We start from the raw sequence: 20,704 nt of genomic DNA, 5'->3' as shown, positions 1-20,704 counted from the left end.
GTTACTGAAACAAAAATTGCTACTTGGGATGTTATTATATGTAAAAATAAATATTGTGACTCTTTTGATTTAAAACTCGGACAGAATGACCTAGGAAAAGCCGAGCAACTCACATTTTTACATATAATCAAATGTAAATTTATCTGCATTAGGACGCACACCACGAATGCTTGGTCTTCCGTGATAGATCACTGAGGTAAAAATAAATGAAACGGGCTCCTTTGTTATTCAAACAATGGACACAAGATAAAAATTTGTGACTGGTTTTGTATGATAGTTCAAAGCTAAAAGAACTATCATTCTTTAATTTGCTGTGTACAAAAATTAACATTGTCAGCGCACACATTTTTCAATATTCTTCCATTGCTCCAGGCATCGAAAAAATCTTCAAAACTAGTACTAGTCTGCAATATTTTCGATTCGTGTGTTTAGTTGTTTTAAAGCTATTAATTTGAGTATGAGCATGTTGACTGTACAATTCGTAGTTGCCACTCCGTAATTGACCAGAACATGCGAAATCGCACAGAGAATCAACGAACGGGGGTATCTATCCATTCTCAATGTGCACGTTTCGAGACTTCTATACTTTGAACAGCCAATAACGGCACCGGACACGTCCTTACAAGCATCGGGGAAGGAAAGGAATGTTAGTGTAACAAACGTTGTTATGGAGACCGTGTATACTAGGGTGGGACAAAAATTAGATTCCAGCTTTTTAGGTACCATTTGGGTCCTAGTACAACTGTGTAAATTCTTAGCTCGATCGGGGAAAATATATTTTTGCGCCCACTGTTTAAAGTTTACATGGGATTTTTTATGAGAAAATTAACTTTTACAAAATAATTCCTCCAGGAGTCGTCTGTTACTTCCTAAAAATAAAGGAAATTTAACGAAGAAACAAAGTCTCGAAAACTACAAAGTGATCTGACGCTTGGGAAAAAAGTTATTGAGCAGAGACCGATTGATGCTCTGACGATTGGTTGGCTGTCCAGTTGTGCGCAATTTTGTTTTGATCCTCTCTTAATGTGTCTAAATCGTTTATCTACACTATTTGGCCACTTTGCAAGGTTTTGAGGGATAAATTGAGGCTTCTTCTGTACATAATAAGAGAAAGTTAAAAAATTTTATATATAATTAGACCGTCAGAAACAGTGATGCTATGAAAAGTGAAATCAATCTTCAGGGCATCAATCGGTGTTTGCTTAAAAACTTTTCCACGAGTATCAGATCATTTTGCAGTTTTCTAGACTTTGTTTCCTTGAAAAATTTCCTATAAAAATCAGACATCTATTTATTTTTAGGAGGTAACGGACGACTCTTGGAAGAATTAATTTGAAAAAGACGATTTCCCCATGTGAAATCCCATGTAAACTTTAAACCGCGGGCGCAAAAATATAGTTTCTCCGATCGAGCAGAAAATTTGCAGAGTTGTTCTGGGAGCTAAATGGAACTCAAAAAGTTACTCGGAGCCAAATATTATTTTTTTCATTTAACCATGTCCCACTCTAGCGGATACCATTTGTATCTCCATGTTTGTCACGGGTAGGAGTTTTTGTTAGTAGGATGGGGTAAATAGTTACATAATACATAACTCTCAGAAGTATTATCATGCGTTCATTGTTCTGGACAGCCGGCTGCCGAGAATTTATGATAGATTTATCGTTTGTTGAATTAATTAGGAAACTATAACTTTTGATTAAGGCAAGATTTGCTCACAAAAACAAGTAAGGCTAATAAATGTGACTATTGCCTTTCATTTGAGTAGTAACAGTTACAAGAATCAGCTCTAGAACTGAAGTTATTGCAATTATTCTGATTGGATTCCAATGAAGCAGTGCTGCCAGGGACAGTTTACTTTGACGACGTAAAATGATTTTTTCATCTATCTTCGTTATTGTTCAATATTATTGAAAACTGATAAAACTTATCGATTTAAAGTGTCTTTGGTTACGTTTTCCACGTAAGTAGACTATTGCAAATATTCTAGCAGAATTGTATTGAGCATTGGAGAATAAAAATTGAGCAGCTTCTAGCACTACGAGGGAAGCATCTATCTTCATGAAATATGGCTTTTCGTGTTTCTTGACCCCACAGTTTTCAAGGAAAAATAGTTTTGAATTTCTGCGTGCACTAGAATCGAATCAGGGGTAGATCGATAGGGTGGTTCCTGGGGTTCGGGCAAAAATTTCCAACTAATTGAGAAATTTTAAATTTGTTTCTATTTTAAATTAGTTTGAAACACAAAATCACTTCAAACCGCAATTTTCACTGGTTTCAATTAATAAGGTTGTTACGTACTAACTATTGTACAGTGTTCATTTCAAAATCGAAATTCCTGGATACGCCCCTGAACCGAATTCACTTACTTAACACATCAAAGGTTTGTGGCACTATGTCCTTACACACAAAGATTGTATACCGCTTGTAGTTAATATTGGCTACAATTTTATATTAAACTATCAAAGGGTAGGTTTAAAGTGTGCGCAAAATCTATAAAAATGGTACAGATTGTTTTGTAAAACAACAGATGGAATAGATTCAACTCTCCTAAATAGTCACAAATGTGACAAAACTGATATGATCCTAAAACTAACGTGAACAATAAAAAAATTAATTATACAAACTAACGATAGCTCGAAACGATTGAACGGCACGATACAACGTTTTCGACCCACAGTTGGCGACGCTGTCACCGACCGGCGGCACGTAGAACTGTTCTATTTAACATTGGAACATGCAATGCTACGGCATAATTCTACTGGTAGTGCGCCTACTGCGCTCTGCTTGAGTTTTCAGTAAGAGATTGTTCCCCGTCCGGTCCAGCCAGCCAGCCAGCATGGAAACGTCGCTCGTTGCTATAAACATCTAATTACAACTGGTAAAGTGAGACGCGTGCCAAACCAGTTTCTCGGTGCCTCCGTAAGTTGATTTCATGTTTTGAATGGTGCCGCTGAAAAGCATCGGGAATGGAGTAGTTCTAGTGATTTAGTTTCATGTCAGTGGCGATACTGCATTTACATAAGTTCTAGTTCGACGAGGTGTTATCCGAAAGGAAAACAAGTGTACTTCAAAATACAAGTAATTTTTATCATTGATAGTGGATAGTACAGTGTTTACAGTAAGAACACAATTGCTCGAAATCGGAATGGTCACAGTTCTCAGGTAAATTAATGATTTCACGTTAGATTGTTTTACAGCTCCACAACGAAAAGATGTGAGATAATCGATTCCAATTTAGCAGTACAAGGGACGTGTTGGACTTGTGGTTGTCCTGCAGAACACAATTACATATTTGGAAAATTCACTCCCTATTGGTTGGATGGGAAACCGTCTGGAACAGTTTCCCCTCTCAGTATGTACAGAAAATGGATAGGCAAATTCGAATTACCCAACCCTGTGGTATCCGACAGATGAGTTTCCGCACTGTCGGTTGTGTGCTATTCTGGTTTAAGGGGGTGGTTTACGCCAGGTGGTAAAAAATTAGTTTATTTTGAAATGAGTGAAAAATAAACGAATGGGCGATTTAGAGGTATTCTCACCACAACGTTGGCCTATGCTTTTACACAATTTTCTCAATGCATCTTTGAAAATACTTTGAATTGGTTTCTGAACTTTTCTTGATATATTTTCCAATAATTATTCCATTTGGCAAAAAAATCTTAACTGAAACTAACAGATTTTGAAATATTCAAATAAAACTTTAGAACTTGATGCCACACGACCGACGATCCAACAAACTCTTTCCGGGAAGCTACACGGCTACCCGCTTTTGGGTCGATCGCCCGCTACAACTCCTTGTTATTTCATCCAGACAGAGGGATGCAATTGGTCCATAAATTACAACAACCAGACTGCGCGGAAACCTGACCCCACCGCGACGACGACGGTGGCGACATTTCCCCCATTTTCACTCTTAATTATACGAATGTATTACGTGAAAATGGACACTTGCCATGCTGAAACTTGTTGTCGGAATATGCACATGGGGGACCATCCCTCGTAATTGTGTGTACGTACCTACAATGTACATTGAGAAAAATCATTCACGAAGTACTTCAGCGAGAGCGAACAAACGAATGCATTTATTTCACGTGCAGTTTTTCGCTCAGTAAACCTAACATCGGAGGGGTTTGGTTTATGTTTTATAGCAAATATCCCTTTTAACTCAAAATGGGAATTCACGGTGCAAAAAATGCAATTGAGGATTTCGAGATTAGAATAAAAGCGCTGGCACATCATGACACGGTCTGGTGACGATGGAGGTTGAACTTTTTGATAGCTTTATATGGGGCTTAATCCGCTTGCAGTTTAATGGATAGATGCACTTACGACTAGAAGGGGGATGGACCCTTCGCAGTATTTCCGTTGTATTGTTATCATCATTGGTGTTTTCAGTAGCTGCTTCTACCACTGTCTATGTAGGATCCAGGATCCGTGTAGGATGATTCACCCTCTTTGGGATGACAAAAAATATTACGTACTTAGAAGTTTTGTGTAATCAGAATGTTTAAAGTTTTTCTGACATTTGCATATTTTTATACAAGGGTAGTGAAAACTCATAATATTGAGCGGGGAATCGTAGGAAGTTGCTAGCTGAGTTGCGTTTTCTAGGCATATCTACCATGATCGCAGGTAGAATCCCAATGCTTCAACAGGTCGAGAAAGTTCAAAAAATCAATTACGAGAAAAATGTATGTCGGCGACTCTTAACAATTTATTATCTTATTCGGGTTGAACAAATTGATGACAAAATGTTAGAAAAAATACTATTTTCAACCACCAACGACAACGGTCACGATACTACGCGTGCTTTCTGCTTCTGCCCGAGCCAGCGCAAAGTGAACGACAAAACCGGTTATTTTTATTTTGTGTTTTTTTGCTTCAAGAACAAAAGAAACTGTTACTCTAATGCTTGTCATGGTGATTGTGGTATCGAGATTAGGGTGTCCCAAAATAACATCATGTTAAAAAAGTCATCGGGCTCACTTCTTAAATGAAAGGTTAGGGTATTGGGACCACTTTCTTCTTCGGAGTGAGTTTGCTAAAATGCTTCCTACTGGTGGCGACTTTTGATTTTTTGAAAAATGGGCCGATTTTGGATAAACTTTCAAATTTATGCCTGTTGAAGTGGTCCTGAACTGTCTTAGATTTTTTTTCAGCATTTTTAATTTTTCTGGAGATCCAAACGGAGAAGTTTGGTTAGTTAGTTTGTACAAATTTGGAATTATAAGAGCGGCAGGGCCATTATAACTTAGTAAAATCGGTATTGTCGTATAAGACCGAGAATTTTAAATACTGTTGAGAGATTATTTTCAGCATATTGCGAAAAAATACTTAAAATAATAAAAAAACATGTCTTGATGAAAGTTATGTATTTTGACGATTAGAAGAACTTCGTCGAAGAATTTCAAAATATAGTATCCATATTTGAAAAGATATTAAAAGTATTTTTAGGGGACATCCAAATAGAATGAGCTTTACATTCTAAAGTTTTTCAAGTAGAGATTTAGTGTATTCAGCAAAAATATTCGAGAAAACCATATTCACAGTTTTGCTGATATGACGTCTATCAATACATCTGTTTCTCTTACTAAAATCAGACGTTATCGAGCTCTATTTTACCAATTGCACAATTTTCAAGTAGACACGTATTACAGTAGTATATAGAAATAACAGCTCATATTAAAAAGAAGGAAAATATTCACAGAACATTGGATAGCTAATATTGTAAATACAAAAATAAATAACCAGTATTCAATTTATGACCACAATCAGATTCGCTATTATTTAGTACATATCTATGGATTTCGCTATTACGGTTATTCAGTTAAAAAGAATAGCATTCGGTCTAATCACTCAATTGGCTAAATGGCGTTCCGCCAATCAGCATTCGGCCAGTCAGTATTCAGCTAAAAGGCATCCGTTCATCTTATTTGTTACATATGAAAAGATAGGAAATAACCGAACCCTTTTGATACATTCCAAATAAAAGAGGTTGCTCTTTTGATATGTTCGAAATAAAGAATGGCTGAAACCTCGCACCGCCATTAACTTTTACAATATGTAAAAATTAAATAATTAGACTCAAATCTGTCTATCGAGTTTTGCAGACTAAGTGTTAGTATCCTTTTCCCTAGCGGTAAAGCCTTAGTTACATTGTTTGCCGCACGTTCACGTCCATGTCGTCATCTATTTCTTATTCTTACGGTTTGCTATTGTGAATCTGTCTTCATCGGCAATCTTTCCTTTATTGGTGATGCTGGTTGTTGGTTCGGAGGTACTAGGCGCAATCATTGCTACTTCACTGCTGGTAATGGCAGTAGGTTTCGTATTTGTTACTGCCCGATTCACAGTCTTTGGCTTAGCAAACGTTTGTGGTTTAGTCTCGGTCGTAGTAAATGAAATTTCCTTAGCAGGCCCTGCGCAAGCTTTCGGAGAGTTGATCACATAATTGAAAGGTAATGATTTGGTAGTGGTGCATTACATTCTCTTCCGCATCTTCCTCGCAAGGTTGTCCATGGTGCGCTGTCTGATTACAATACTTGCACGTAGGAGTTTGCCCCTCATGGGTGCATAGCGTAGTTTGTTTAACAGTTGTTCCGTGCGTTTTGAGTTTTATAGTCAATTAGAAGGGAATAGGACTTTCGGCCCGCATTCTTACTACGGGAACACGGTTGGGAATACCCGGGAAGAAGTTTCTCCATTTATCAGGTGTAACAAATTCTACTACGAGAATCTTAATTCTAACGTTGTTAGTTTTAACCACGTGTTTCACGTTGTTCTGCAAAACAAAAAGTTCAACTTTGGCTAACGTGTTGAGTGATATCAATACGATGATGTTGAAGGCGACTTTCTTATGCCTAAGCTACATTTTTTTATTTAAAGTAAACTACCGCGGCGTTGGGTCGGAGCGATACAATGTTTCCTTTGTTCTCGAGACAATACACAGTAGATCAAGAGGCTACTACTTATCGTTCAATTGATTAGATTGAACATTTAACTAAGATATGGTAAGGTATGATGGGATAGGTTTTGTCGAATGCCATGCAAAAAGTCTCTCCAAGGATGGTCATAAATGTTAACGTCATTACATTCGACGACGTCTTGCATGTGGCTCTGCGTTGCGAATGATTCTGTTTGGGTAATGGTTTTTGAACATAATCAGTACCGCGTGACGCAGGTGGTGAAACTGTAATTTCGTCACTTTTGCTGTACAGCTTCATATTTTTTCTTAAATAATTCTTACACTTCGCGAATAGACACATCGAAAAACCAACAGTAACTCAGATTTCGGATTAATGAACATTTGTATTCACCTTTAACACAGTAGAAATGTTTGGCTTTTGCAGTGGACAAAGCGACGCATGGGTAGATTTGATTACTTGGTAGCGATTTTTAACTATACTAAACAAGATGAGAAGGCAGCCGACGCTATGTAGCCTTATCAAGTCTCAACAGTTTTGAGAAATTTTTCAACGTCAATATTTGCTTAGTCCAAAAATTAACAATGTTACGATATGTAGCGAAAATTCAATTAAATAGTGAAATAATATTAACCGATCTGCTTTTTGTCATTGTTTCAGGGTTCGAGAAACATTTCAGAACGAGCAAAATCTGTCTATGAAGTCTGTCTGTGAAAAGACATTCACAGTAGAAATGATGACTTAAAGTATTTGTTAAATAAGTAGTTGTGATTGCAGTTTTTTAAACTTTCTCACTTATTTGTTATTACTATCGAACACATGTTGGTACTTTCACAAAACGTCTTTAATGTAGTTTTGTTTTCGAATTTAAGTTATCATGAAATTTACTAAAGCGTCAACGTCGCGTGATGCCACAGAACTGTTAATAGTAACAGAACGCCAGATCAGACCAAACAGCTTTGAATTCTTTTACCACATCCACGAATGCCAGATCAGAAAAGACATTCCTTTGAATTCTTTGGATTATTAAATATCCATTGTTGTAATTTTTGTTGTAAATAAATAAAAGAAATGACGATTGTTTGGAGATTCTTGCATTCCAACAGATTGATTTTGTTGATTAAGTGGATAGAACGGACACTACGCTGCAATACCAAATTTGACCCAAGAAAAAGTCATGTGCATTACGGTATCCGCTCTGCTAGGCGTGACCGATAAGATCATTTTTGGTGTCCAGTCGTAGACCGCCGACGATATGAACCTACGAGATCCACAGATCTACTCAAGAAACTGTTGGTCATGAAGAAGTTACAGTGCCGACAGTATGAATCGAGCCGAGTGCCTCCCAAGAACAGTGTTTTACCGATAGATGCAACTAGAATCAAGTTAATCGATATAATAAACCCCGAACTATTTACCGTCATTCAACTTAAACACTAAATACGTGTCAATTCCTTGAACACGCATTCGTGGCATGGAATTCAAAGCTTGATTATAATACTGGTACAAATGTGGTACACGTATTATAATTGAGCGTGGTTTGCTGACGGGAAATGACCCCGGACTATACCGTCATGTCATTCTAAAATGGGTCATTGAAAAATCGCTAGAGCTAACATCTACTATATCCCGAGATTGAGTTGTTCGCATAGGGTGATTGGACCATATGCAAAAAACTTTTTTTTTCATAATACCACTGTCGACCATCACACACACACATCCCTAGTAACAATTGAGGTTTTATGGTAGTTTTATAGCCTCTTATAAAATTTAGATTGCACCAGTAGCGTGCTATATAACGACAATTTTTACTTGGGGTGTTTTGGAGATTCGTATCTTTATTTTGTTGGTTTCACTAAAAACTTTTGCAAAATCTCTGCTATATTTCTCCTAAGTGGAGAACAAATTTGATAAAAACTATTTTTCTTCAACAAGAAGAAAATTGTTTAAAACCATCTTTGCGCGCGAAGGCCACAAAACCTATAACAAAATTAGTTATGGAATTTACGTTTCGACTTCGTCTCATCAGAATCCGACACTATCTTAGTGACAGGACCAACCTTTTTTTCTTCTGGGACATCACGCTTGACAAGGGCTGCTCAGCAACACAAATTGCATCTTCGTTTTCAGAGCTAGCGTCAATCAGGCGCTAGCTTAGTCCTGGCACTGACTTAGTGTCGCATTCGGATGAGACGAGGTCGAGACGCAAATTCAACAACTAGTTTACTTTAAAAAATCGTTTAGTTTTCAGTGATTATTTCAGTTAATCAGAATTAGTTCTATACGCTTTCAATTTTTAAGCCCCTCGAAATATAATCCTGGTTACGGATCTGGTTTGAACAAGTATTTTTAGTAGAACTCTACGCACAACTACTGGTAAATGCAATTTGGTGAGCTCTTCAGTGTTTTGAGATTGTTGCTGACTTGTGAATCATGAAAAAAAACCAAGAAACATTTGCAAATAATTGTGGTTAATTTTGTATACATTAGGGATGGTCGGGTTTCAATTCTTTTGAACCCGGACCCGACCCGAGCCCGAAAGCTTGAAAATTGAAAAACCCGAACCCGACCCAAGCCCGAAATAATAAAATTTTAAAAACCCAAGCCCAAACATTCTAAAATTGCAAAACCCGAAAATAAAAATTTTGTAAAACCCGAGCCCGACCCGAACCCGATATTTTCAAAATTTAAAAATCCGAACCCGGCCCGAACTAGAAAATTTATAATTCGAGAAATCCGATCTGAACCGGACTTATTAATACGAAGAATCAACCAAAGATCCCGAAGATTTTTAAATTCAGGCATCCGAGCTGGATCCAAGGATCATCCAAAAGAATCATCCAAAATTGTTATAGAATCACTCGAACCTGAAGTAGCACCAGATGCGTCCAGTTATATCTATCTATGGCAAAACGAATTACTGTCGAGAGAAATTGGCATTTATATTTACTATTACTAAACGTCGCATTTGTAATGTTCTGAGAAACTTATAAATCGTCGATATCTTAATCGGAAAGTAGGATAAATCGGCTAACGGCTAACAAGAGGCATAATGATGACAGATTCAAACAACTTTGCACGTCGCACTTAACCAAAATTTCTAATCGAAAACTGTCAATTGGCAAGTCGTATTCGACAGTTTACAGGACGTCACCCGCGTTACTGGTCGGTACGGTCAAACTTATCTTGTGTCAAAGGGTGTCAATCAAAATTCTCTGTCGCGTTCTTGATGTTGAATGCTCTCTCATAAGTACTCGTTTAAAAAAGAAAATAATTCGGACAGTTTGTGAATCTTAAGAAAATAAATTTTATACATGAATAAAAAATACAATAGTTGAGCATCAGAAAATATAACCAATTCTAGTGATTTAAAGGTGGGGAAATTTAGTACGGTTATATGTGTCATCCATTCGTATCACGAAGTAAATAAAGTAAATAAAGTTAATACTACAAAAAGAGACTGGGTGTTATGTGTAGACGCAAACAGTGTCAAGAAATGGTTGGCTGTTCGAAAACCCGACCCGAACCCGAAAGTTGAAAATTTCAAAAACCCGGATCCAACCCGAACCCGAGAAATTGAAATTTGAACACCCGGAACCCGACTCGAACCCGAGAAGTTCAAATTTACAAAACCCGAAACCCGTTGGGTTCGGGTCGGGTCCGGGTCCAAAAACCCGAACCCGACCATCTATAGTTTACATCATACAATAAAAAGTGATGAATAGCAGTCAAGCGGAAAATTCTTGGGCAAGCTTGGTGGTCTTAAATTTAAGGCACATTTTTGCCTTGGAATGAATTCATCTGTTCAGTAAAGCGGAAAAACCGCTTAAAACGCAGTTGATGTCAAAAAGAAGGACGCAGATTGAAACACTTTTTCGCGACCTTCGTTTTGCTATGACAATCTGAATATTCAACCTCGTTCTTATTTATACTCAATCATTTTCGGTTGCCATTTTAATTTTCATTAAATGAAATTGAAGCAATATGCATAATGAAATACAATTAGAACGTAGTAACCACCTCTATGCACATTAGACCTCTCCACATTTTGAAAAAGTTTTGAAGTATACATGGGTCAGCTCAAATTTTTGTTCTAGGTGTGAATTTAAGAACTTTCGCCAAAAGTGGCCTCATTTGGATATGATTTAGAGGTGTCTCCAATCAAAAATCGTGTTTTTGCTATGTTTCCATAGTAACATCACTTACACTCTGATTTAATTTCGCACATCTTCCAATACCATCGTTAGCTTGTAAATCTACGGGATTGAACAGCGTCAAATAAATAACACTACTGACCTATTTTCACAAAGTGCTGGTGGTATGGAAAGTAGCACATTGGGCCTTTTTGCCTGGTTCTGCTAAATGAAAAATACATTTTCAACTCTGATTTAGTTTCGTATGGGAAAATCTGTGGACACGAGTCAAAACGTAACATTAAGCAGTGACCGACGAGAAAAGTTAGACTAAAGGAACCGAATGCTTGCAGCAGCTACATGTCACAATAGGGTACGATATAGGGAACTTGCAGAAACCGATAAAATACCAATGCAGACCTTATCACATCGTTGAATGTAGTAGTTCTACGAAGTTATTAGTTTTAAATACAAATACAAAAGGAAATTACTGTTGGTCGACATATGATCGAACTTTGACAAGGCAGTATTGTTAGAGTCAGTAGCATCATTGTAAATAGTACAATCGTTATTTTTTTGTATTGTAGAAGTATGTGAAAAAAGCTTCGACGTCACTTCAGAATATTTGTTATATTCTTTTCAAATCTTCTTGCATTTTCTTTTTTTTTCAGGAAATTTTAAAACATTCTAACACTAATTCAATTCAAATAAACGATAACAAAATCGGAAAAACAAGTTGGACAAGATAGGGTAATCATTGAATTGGGAACACCGTACACTAGATCTAGTTTTGGCAGTTCTAAATTATACTACTGCTCGTCATTTTGAAACAGGTTTTTTAGAGTTGGAGAACTATTTTGGAGAGGCGAATAACTCTCATACTCTCTTTCAACCATAACTGTAGGATTAAAGTACTTTTGGTGTTACATTCATGATGTATACAAGTGCTACTTTGATAAGTTTGTTTGAACGTTTCAATTTCATGTCATCAGTATTTAGCAGCCGACTTAAGACTTCATAGCCATGTTGGTCATAAACAAGTTTTTAAACAGCTATAACTCTTCACCTAGACAAACTTTGCTCACTAAATCTAGTTAGGTTAATACCTGCGAATATTGCCTCTTATTTGAGCACTTACAGTCATTAGTATTATCCGTACAATTGAAGTAATTGCAATATGACTTGTAGGAAGCAGTGCTGCCAAGAAAAGTTTCAACAAAGGGCAAAAAAAGAAACTTCGATATAAATCTTTCGTCTACAAATATTTTTGAGAACTGAAACAATATCATATCAATTAATGTCGTCTTCGACTACATTTTCCATGCAATTGGACTATTGTAGAATGGCTAGGAGAATTGTATTACGCATCAAAAGATGCCAATTGGGCAGCTTGCAGCACAACAGTTTGATGAAAACAAGTTTTTTGTGTTTCTGGTGCTCAACAATCTCCAGGAAAACAGTTTTGATGCAGTCGATGTGTTTCACTTATGTTACCAAACTCGACCAACTTACCCTAGCCCTGGGGTTGGTTGGCCAAATTTTCCCTCGGCCGCTTTTATTTCTAAATAACTTTTTCCCTGATTTTTTTTATGAATGAAAAAATCACACATGTGCTTAAGCGTTGTATCTTCATGACAGTACCAGTGGTTGATCCAGGGGGAGGGTCTTGGGGGTACGGACTCTTCCTGAATTTTTTTAACTAGTTGAGAAATTTTGAAATAGTTTCTATTTTAAATTCGTTCTATACTCAAAATCATTCCAAACCGGATTCGACCACCAAAACTGTTATTTAAGGACATTATACATGCGAGCCACAACATAGCTTTTACACCGCACGCACCCCTCTTCCTTGCCTAACCATGTATCTGACATGAGCAAATATAAAAATGCGTTTTTCAATACACTAACCTTGCCGGTGTACCACGAAACTGCTACTTGAGGAAGCTAGAACATTTTCCTATACAATCAACCCGAGTTTTTGACGGAATTCCATCTATCGCTCTTATTTTGTGCGAAAATATTCCCCTCTTCACTTGGGGTCTTCTTTTCGAAACGCTTTTGGTTTTCTTCTTCTCATTTTCAGAACACTTTTTCAAATGCACTTTAATCATACACAACTGAAAAAACACCCGCGAAACTTTAATCGTTTAGTAACTAAACTTCAAATTTTCTGCCAATGTGCAGATGACTGAAGGAAAATGTCCGAAAACTCTTATTTGTGCTTTTTAATTTTCACTTCGAATTCCATTTTTTCTCAAAGTAAACAAGCGCGTCGGTGCCTAGCAACAAGCGTGTGTTGCTGGCTTACACATATCTTCACCTTAAATGAGGTTATTACGAATTACGTATTGTGCAATGAAAATTTTAAAATCGAAATTTCGGACCCCCTCCGAAATTTTTCTGGATCCGCCCCTCGACAGCACAAAACGTTTATCAAAAAGTCTAGCCGAATGAGTAGAAAAATTCTAAAAGCAAAACTCGGCCAACCAGCCCCTGTCTCCCCCTACTGTAAGTGTAAGAAATTAGTGCTGATAATTCCATGTTGTGGCATAATGTTGCCAGAGATTAAAAAAAATGTTATTAACATTTGAGCGTTGGAAATTTAATAGGGTGACGAGCCCATTTTTGCCATGTTTCTATTGTCACCATACCCATTTGAAGCCGTTGGTTAGAGCAGTGTCTGCCATCTTCGTTCAACGCATTGAGTCAAATGGTAGCGCAACAATAGGAGCACTCGATTCGAGTTTTTGTTGCGCTCAAACACGAAAACTTCACTGTTTTCAGCGCATTTGTGTTATTATATTGGTTCTTAACAACGAAGCAAAGCTGTTGATGTCAATTTTTAGGCATTTCATTGAATGTAGGCCGAGAAATTAATGAATTAGTGAGGTATCCTGCTTAGTATGGTGAAAATAGGCACTTCACCCTACATTAACAATTTCCATTTCTAAAAGTATTTCAAAAGATGATTTTGCGTTTCCCAACACTTTTGACACAGTTTATGATGGAAGGTCAATCAATAAAGGAATCACTTTATTTGGCTCACATTGGAGTATACCTGGGTCAAAATGGGTTATTTACACCAGTGAGGCTAAACTTGAATTCCTGAAGGCATGAAAGGTGCAAAGTATAGGATATTCGTTAAAATTCTTTGAGATGTGGAACATTACAAAAATTTTATTAAATAAGTGTTATATAGATGCATAAGGAATATTACACTGATCATTTATACTTCGAAGGAAAAGATAATCATAAAGCTTCAATAAGAAATTAAGATAGACTCATCGCCTTAATACAATTTAACCGATAAGCATATTAACAAGGTAACAATGTAGTTACCATAATAAATCACATCAGCATTCTAAGCACTCTCTCCTCGAACGAGATTATCCTCGTTAACTCAACCGCTCGGTGTATAGCTTTATGTTACCCACCAACAAAGTACGGTGCATCCGTAGGGAGCTGTAAAAAGAGCATAATCTTTCCCCAAACCGGTGACATTCATTCGCGCAAGCCTGCTTGCTTGTCGGCTGATGATGCACGTGTGCACTGAACAAAAAAAAAGCAACCATTCGCCTCGGCAGACTGACAGGCTGCTGCCGTGGGTTGCCATTCTCATTACACATGACACTAATGGCTATCTCGTTACCCCCTTTCTTACCTTTGCAGGCAGATCTTTGTAACTTCAACGCCGATGATCTGGTAGCTTCATCACATGCATCATAATCATCATCATCATCATCATTAGCATCGGGGATGCTGTTTGACTGCATGACGTTTACCCGCTAACGGCACACATCGTGAGGCGCATTGTATGTGTGTGTGTGTTCGGGTGGTTGTGATTGAAAGTGAAGAGATCGAGCGGTTCACGGGGGTGGTAGATGCCAACATCTCCGGGAACCGGCCTGAATCGATGCGCCCTTGAAGGGCCCAGCGCCAGCGCAGTAGGCTAGGCTAGTCGGAGACGAGATCGTCTGCTGGTGGTGAGTAACTTAACCTCCAAATTATAGCTCTTAAGTTTTTTTCATCCAATATGTCACATTCATCAATTTAATTTCATATGTCGTGGCTGGTTCACATATTCATTGAAGCGATGTACTGTTTCAATAGATTGAGGTAGGGTAAAGGGCCTATTTGGACTATATTCCATTTATCATCCAACGTATTTCATGTTGTTGGTTAGAGCAGCGTCGTTGTTTAACGCATTGGCTTACATGGATGGATTAAAATGTGGCTACACGATTCGGGTATTTGTTACACTCAAAATAGAGAATTGGTTCTTAGGAACTAGGCAAAGATATTGATGGCAATATGTAAGCATTCCATTAATTTAAGGCCGAATGAACAAAATAGTGCGGTGTCTACCCGCATAGGCCCAGAATAGGTTCATTACACTACTTACTTAAACTGCCACTCTTGGTTGAAGTACTGCCTAAGACAGCCAGCAGTAGTTATGTCTTCACCTTCCTGTGCTAAATGCTTAATCGTTACCTGAGGGAATAGGTAGGTGATTTAGGATTTCGCATCGTTGCATTTTAATGACAATGATGAGCCCAGCCTACTTGGTCTTGCCTTCTCTGATATAATGAGGTTTGAGTTGTCGTGGAAAATCAATATTATTTTAAAATTTTCCGCAGTTGATGCTATTGTTTGATGCCTGTTTGTACTTTCATGTGATGCTTGAACATCTAAATTAAAATGCACAATGAATAAAAGACTAAAGATTATCATTGGGCATGTTTCATTTATTAAACACTTACACTGCTAGATCGACATTGGTTGTTTCTAGAAATCGCGTTCAACACTCTGAAACTGGAATGATGTTAATAGAGAAGGTAAAGAATCTGAATATACATTGGGAGACAAAACGATCTGTTCAGTAAGCTTGTAATTTGTTTGAAATCAACTTTCTGAAATGCAGCTGAAATGAAACTCAGGATAGTCGTCTATCGAGAGTGTTGCTTGTATTTTTTCAACGATGTGCAAACATTTGTAGATTTTCACAAGTTACTGATTTGATTGAGCACGGTGGATGATTTTGTCTACTGGACTGATTTTATCATAATTTTACCGCGCATTGAGTGCACTATGATAAGAAACTCCAGTGGAAACGTCGTTGAGTATCAGCGGTTGCTCATTTGGGGAGTCATCCCGTTCAGAATGAAATAACAAAAATATTAAAGAATGTGTAATTTTGTAATGACGATATTTTCCGCTATAAGTTGTGTTATAACTCTGGTCTCGTTAATAGTTAAAAAGACAGAAAAATGACATCAGTATATATAAAACATGTAACAATTTGTCAGAATTATAACAAATATTGATAGGTTGACCCAAGTTTATCTTACAACAATTGTAGCCGAAATCAATTACAATCGATTGGTATATATATAAAAGTGTAGTCATCACTTTGAATTTGACCTTACTTGCCAACTAAATCAAATTTCCGTACTTCTACGTATTTTGTCTATTTTTTGAGAAAATATAAAAATGTGTTCTTTCAGAAATTGTAGCCACCATTAATTTCAATCGAATGGTGTATAAAAAGGTATAAATCATCCCTTAAAATTCGACGTTATTTACCCACTAAATGAAATTTCTGTGCTTATACGTAGTTTTGGCTATTTTTTTAGAAAATATGAAAATATGTTCTTTCAGAAATTGTAGCCAAAATCAATTACAATCGATTGGTGTATAAATTGCATAGGTGATAGCTTTGAATACTTGAAGTTATTTGTCAACTAAATGAAATTACTGTAGTTCTACGTACTTTTGTCTATTTTTGAGAAAATATAAAAATCGTTCTTCCAGAAATTGTAACCAAAATCAATTATAATCGATTGGTATATAAAAAGGTATAGGCCATCACTTTGAACTCGACGTTGTTTGCCAACTAAATGGAATTTCTTTACTTCTACGTACTTTTGGCTATTTTTTGAGAAAATATAAAAATGTGTTTTTTCAGAAATTGTAGCCGCCATCAATTACAATCGACTGGTGTATTAAAATGTATAGGTCATTGCTTCAAATTGAAAGTTATGTGACGAATATTTTAAAATTCTGAACTTCTTCGTATTTACTGAATCGTCCTAACACACTCTATTATTTAGTAACTTACATACAATAATGTGTTTCTCCACGTTCGTGCAATCATTTTGATATAATAATATCTATGTATAATATGTAGAACTATTGAGTAAACAGGTAATTTTCAAACCGTAAATCTAACAAGTCGCAAAGAATTTCAATCAACCGTATGCTACGTACATTGTAAAAATCCTATCTCCTAAAAACTCGAAAAAGTATAGTAATTTTTGAAAATCTACTATTTATTGCATATATTACAAGTCTAGAAGCTCTAAGGATTGCATTGGTGTAAGGAAAATTGAAATTGGTTGACAAACGGTCGAGATACGATTGTTTGAACAGAAAAAGTCATTTCGTCTGTACTGACTCTCAATTACTGTTTTTACAATTACTTCAGATATACAAATTTGATTTCCATCATTCTTTGTTCACTGTTTTTATAAAAGTGAAGTGGTGAAGAAAGAATTAAAATTGGTGAGCAAACAGCTAAGATATGGCAAGTCAAAGAAGCGTTCCCATTTTTTTCTCACTGACTTTGTTATACTCTTTTTTCTGTAACTTACGGTAGACAACTCTATTCTTCTATTTTTTAATTTGACGTATTCACAAAAGACATATCTTTCTATTGGTGAAGACAGATTTAAAATCGATTATGTAACGGCTGAGATATGACCGGTCAAAGTAAGCGTTCCCATTCCCCCCCCCCCCCCCCTTGGTAGTCCGCGTAACTTTTTACCCCCTTGGTATTCCGAGTGTTAATTATTGTATAATATCAATGATTTTAGCGTGTATGTCTAAAAATGGAATGTAAGCAAAAGATAGCATACATTAGGGCGCTTTTTGTCTGTATAATCAAAGTCATATGATTGCATACATGCTGGCTGCTTGTTATTGTGATGAGCGCTTTGAACCTGGCTGTTCTGAGTTTGATCGAAGACTGCATATCAAGAAGACTGGCAACTCTGTCCAGAATCTGGAGACAGTAACAGCAACGCCACTTGCGGGTAAAGGTGATACTTCCCATAGTGATGCACACACACATATACACTTACATAAAGCTTCCTACCTTCCTCCAATAGAGGCGCTGTAACCTCTGTCGCTTCTCGTTTGTATGGGGGAAGGAAAGAGATATCAGTCTTCTTTATATGTAGTCTTCGGTTTGATCCTACATTACCCAGCGATACTTTTTTGAGGGATGCATAATGATATGATGTTATATGCATCCGTCAATGACAAGACGAAATAGATACAGAAAGCGTTTCGAGACCGCACACATTGAACTTTGCCAAAACCTAAAGGCTATTTGTTTTCCTTTCATCATACGCTTTGTTTTCATTCCGTTGTATTCACAAATACAGCTGCCTCTATGGTGGTAGACTGAATAGCTTAATTGTATATCTTCAGATAGGACAAGGGAAGTTATTTTTAGATATTTGTGTTATGTTGGTGATTATGTTTTTGTCGATAGCATAAAAGCAGTGGATTCAGGGATTACAATACAATCTCTTTCCAGTCACCATTATTGCTTGTAACTTGTTGTTTAAATTGTTTTGGAATTCTCGTTACGGACATATGGATTAATGAGTCTTATACAAACGAATACCACAAAAAAACTACTAATTGTGGCTGCTATTGAAATAATGAAATATGTGCAACTGAAACCTTCGCTAGTTTGAAGAACCATTATATTTGCATCCCTCATCGACAGTTCAGGGAATCTTTGGGACACTTTTTCCGGATCTCATTTGTGGATATTTTTTGATTTTGATCCGTTTTTTTCATAAAAGTTCATACAAATACAATGAAAAAATGTGTCATGCAAATTTCAATAGAAATACGAAAAGTTTAAAGTACGTAAGTTACATGTCTGTTTCCAAAATTTTGAGGAATGGTAACTGATGGTTAGTTCCAAATTTTCAAAAAGATCCGAGCAATAGATTGAAAAATATAGCGCTTCGAATCGCGCTTTGTCTAACATGAGTAGTGGTAATCTGAAATTTTAAACACAATTATCTCGAAATTTCGTTTTTCCAAAAATGGCTTTTCCATTCCATGAAAAATCTTCCCGTGTACAGGAAAAAATAGTATTTTTTCAACTAATCGTTAAGGTACAAGAAATACTCCCATACTAGTGGATTTTTTGAGCTTTAGGATTTTAGGTGATCTGGTGGACTTCCCGTGTGATTACCATAAGTCTCGTAAATAAAAATAGGTTTCGGGAAAAACGTCCATTATCAATATATTTTTATAAACTAAGGCTTGTTGCTTTCACTGAAATTTACTATTTTACACTTTACTTTATTTTTTACAATACTGTATGTTTGATGTAAGAAAATTATTGCTTAATGCCTTTACATTAATCCAAACTTTCTTCAAAATTTTCTCGCAAAAAGGTATGTAACCCTTTAAACGATGTTTTGATTTCTTACAACCTTATTATAAATAATATCATATTATAAATCTAGTAACTTTTTCGCCATGACCAGTATATCATAAATCTTGCAAAAAATTTCAAATTTTCACGAGAATTTTGGGGTTCAAAAATTCAAATGCTATCGGTGCTTTAGGAGTGTAATATGAATATGAATTATATGAGAAATTTATTTTCTCGCTACTCTATCACTGTATTACTTGGTGATCTTTGTGTTCGTATACCTCACGACTGAACGCAATGCTTAATCCAAAGGGTAAAAACATAAACTCTAGACATATTTTCACTTTGAAATGGATTTACTTATACAAAATGTTCCCCAAATCGAATTTTTTGAATCACGTAGATGTGTTTTCATAGCCCGATATTCAAAATCGGTTTAGCTTTGCCCCTAAACACTAGTAAACCCGTACTCTTTATGTAATGGTCTCATGATAGTAATTGGTAAGTGAAGAATGAAAACAACAAAGAAAATAGTGTCTAATGGTCACGTTAGGCTTTTCATTCGAGGCTAAGTTCGATTATATCGGTTCAGCCATTGCTGAGATAATTGCATGACATTAGTGTACACACACAGGTAGAGGGAGGCAGCAGGGACAGGAAGCAAAGGAATCCAGAGTCGAAATCTTTGGAACCATTTCCAAACTATTCATATAATACACACCATATTGGAAATACTACTGATATATTTCACCATTATAATTCAACTATTATACTACCATACTTATTTAGTTACCATTTCCAATATCATCCACGTATCCTATATTGGAGATTTGTATACTACATCGTACTTTTGCGTTGGTCTTTGTTATACGTATATCTGTTTACGCTGCTCCAAAAATCTGTAGCTTAATATGATCAAAAATCCTCGTCAGGGCCGTCTTAAGACCACTCGGGGCCCCTGGGCACAACTGAGCTGAAGGGCCCCTATAATTGAACAGGTATAAACTATTTGTAGAGTAGGATGATCAAAAAATGATCCCCAGCATCAGGGAACTATCTATACCACCTTGAGATTTATTTTTCAAATTTAAGCCAAATCATTCAACCATGTGTAAATACTGCAGAAATCAAATTTGATGATTTTGATATATCTTAAAAAATATTAGCATTTCTAACCAATCTGACCA

General features: G+C 36.5%; 1 protein-coding gene across 2 annotated transcripts in view; it reads left to right on the top strand.

Moving 5' to 3' along the window:
• The window catches only part of LOC131682042 (beta-1,4-glucuronyltransferase 1), a 130,589-nt gene that overhangs the window by 51,367 nt on the left and 58,518 nt on the right, over positions 1–20,704 (top strand). Inside the window, exons 1-2 of one of the 2 annotated variants that reach the window (XM_058963213.1) lie at positions 2,984–3,162; positions 14,726–15,039. The gene's annotated coding sequence lies outside the window, so the exon portion shown is untranslated. Of the gene's footprint in view, positions 1–2,983; positions 3,163–14,725; positions 15,040–20,704 lie in introns of those variants that run through there. The other variant, XM_058963214.1, reaches the window with a different exon arrangement.

The sequence above is a fragment of the Topomyia yanbarensis genome, chromosome 2 (assembly GCF_030247195.1).
Source record: "Topomyia yanbarensis strain Yona2022 chromosome 2, ASM3024719v1, whole genome shotgun sequence".
Lineage (NCBI taxonomy): Eukaryota > Metazoa > Arthropoda > Insecta > Diptera > Culicidae > Topomyia > Topomyia yanbarensis.
The sequence above is the reverse complement of the archived record's forward strand: the minus strand, read 5'-3'. Positions and strand labels throughout refer to the sequence as shown.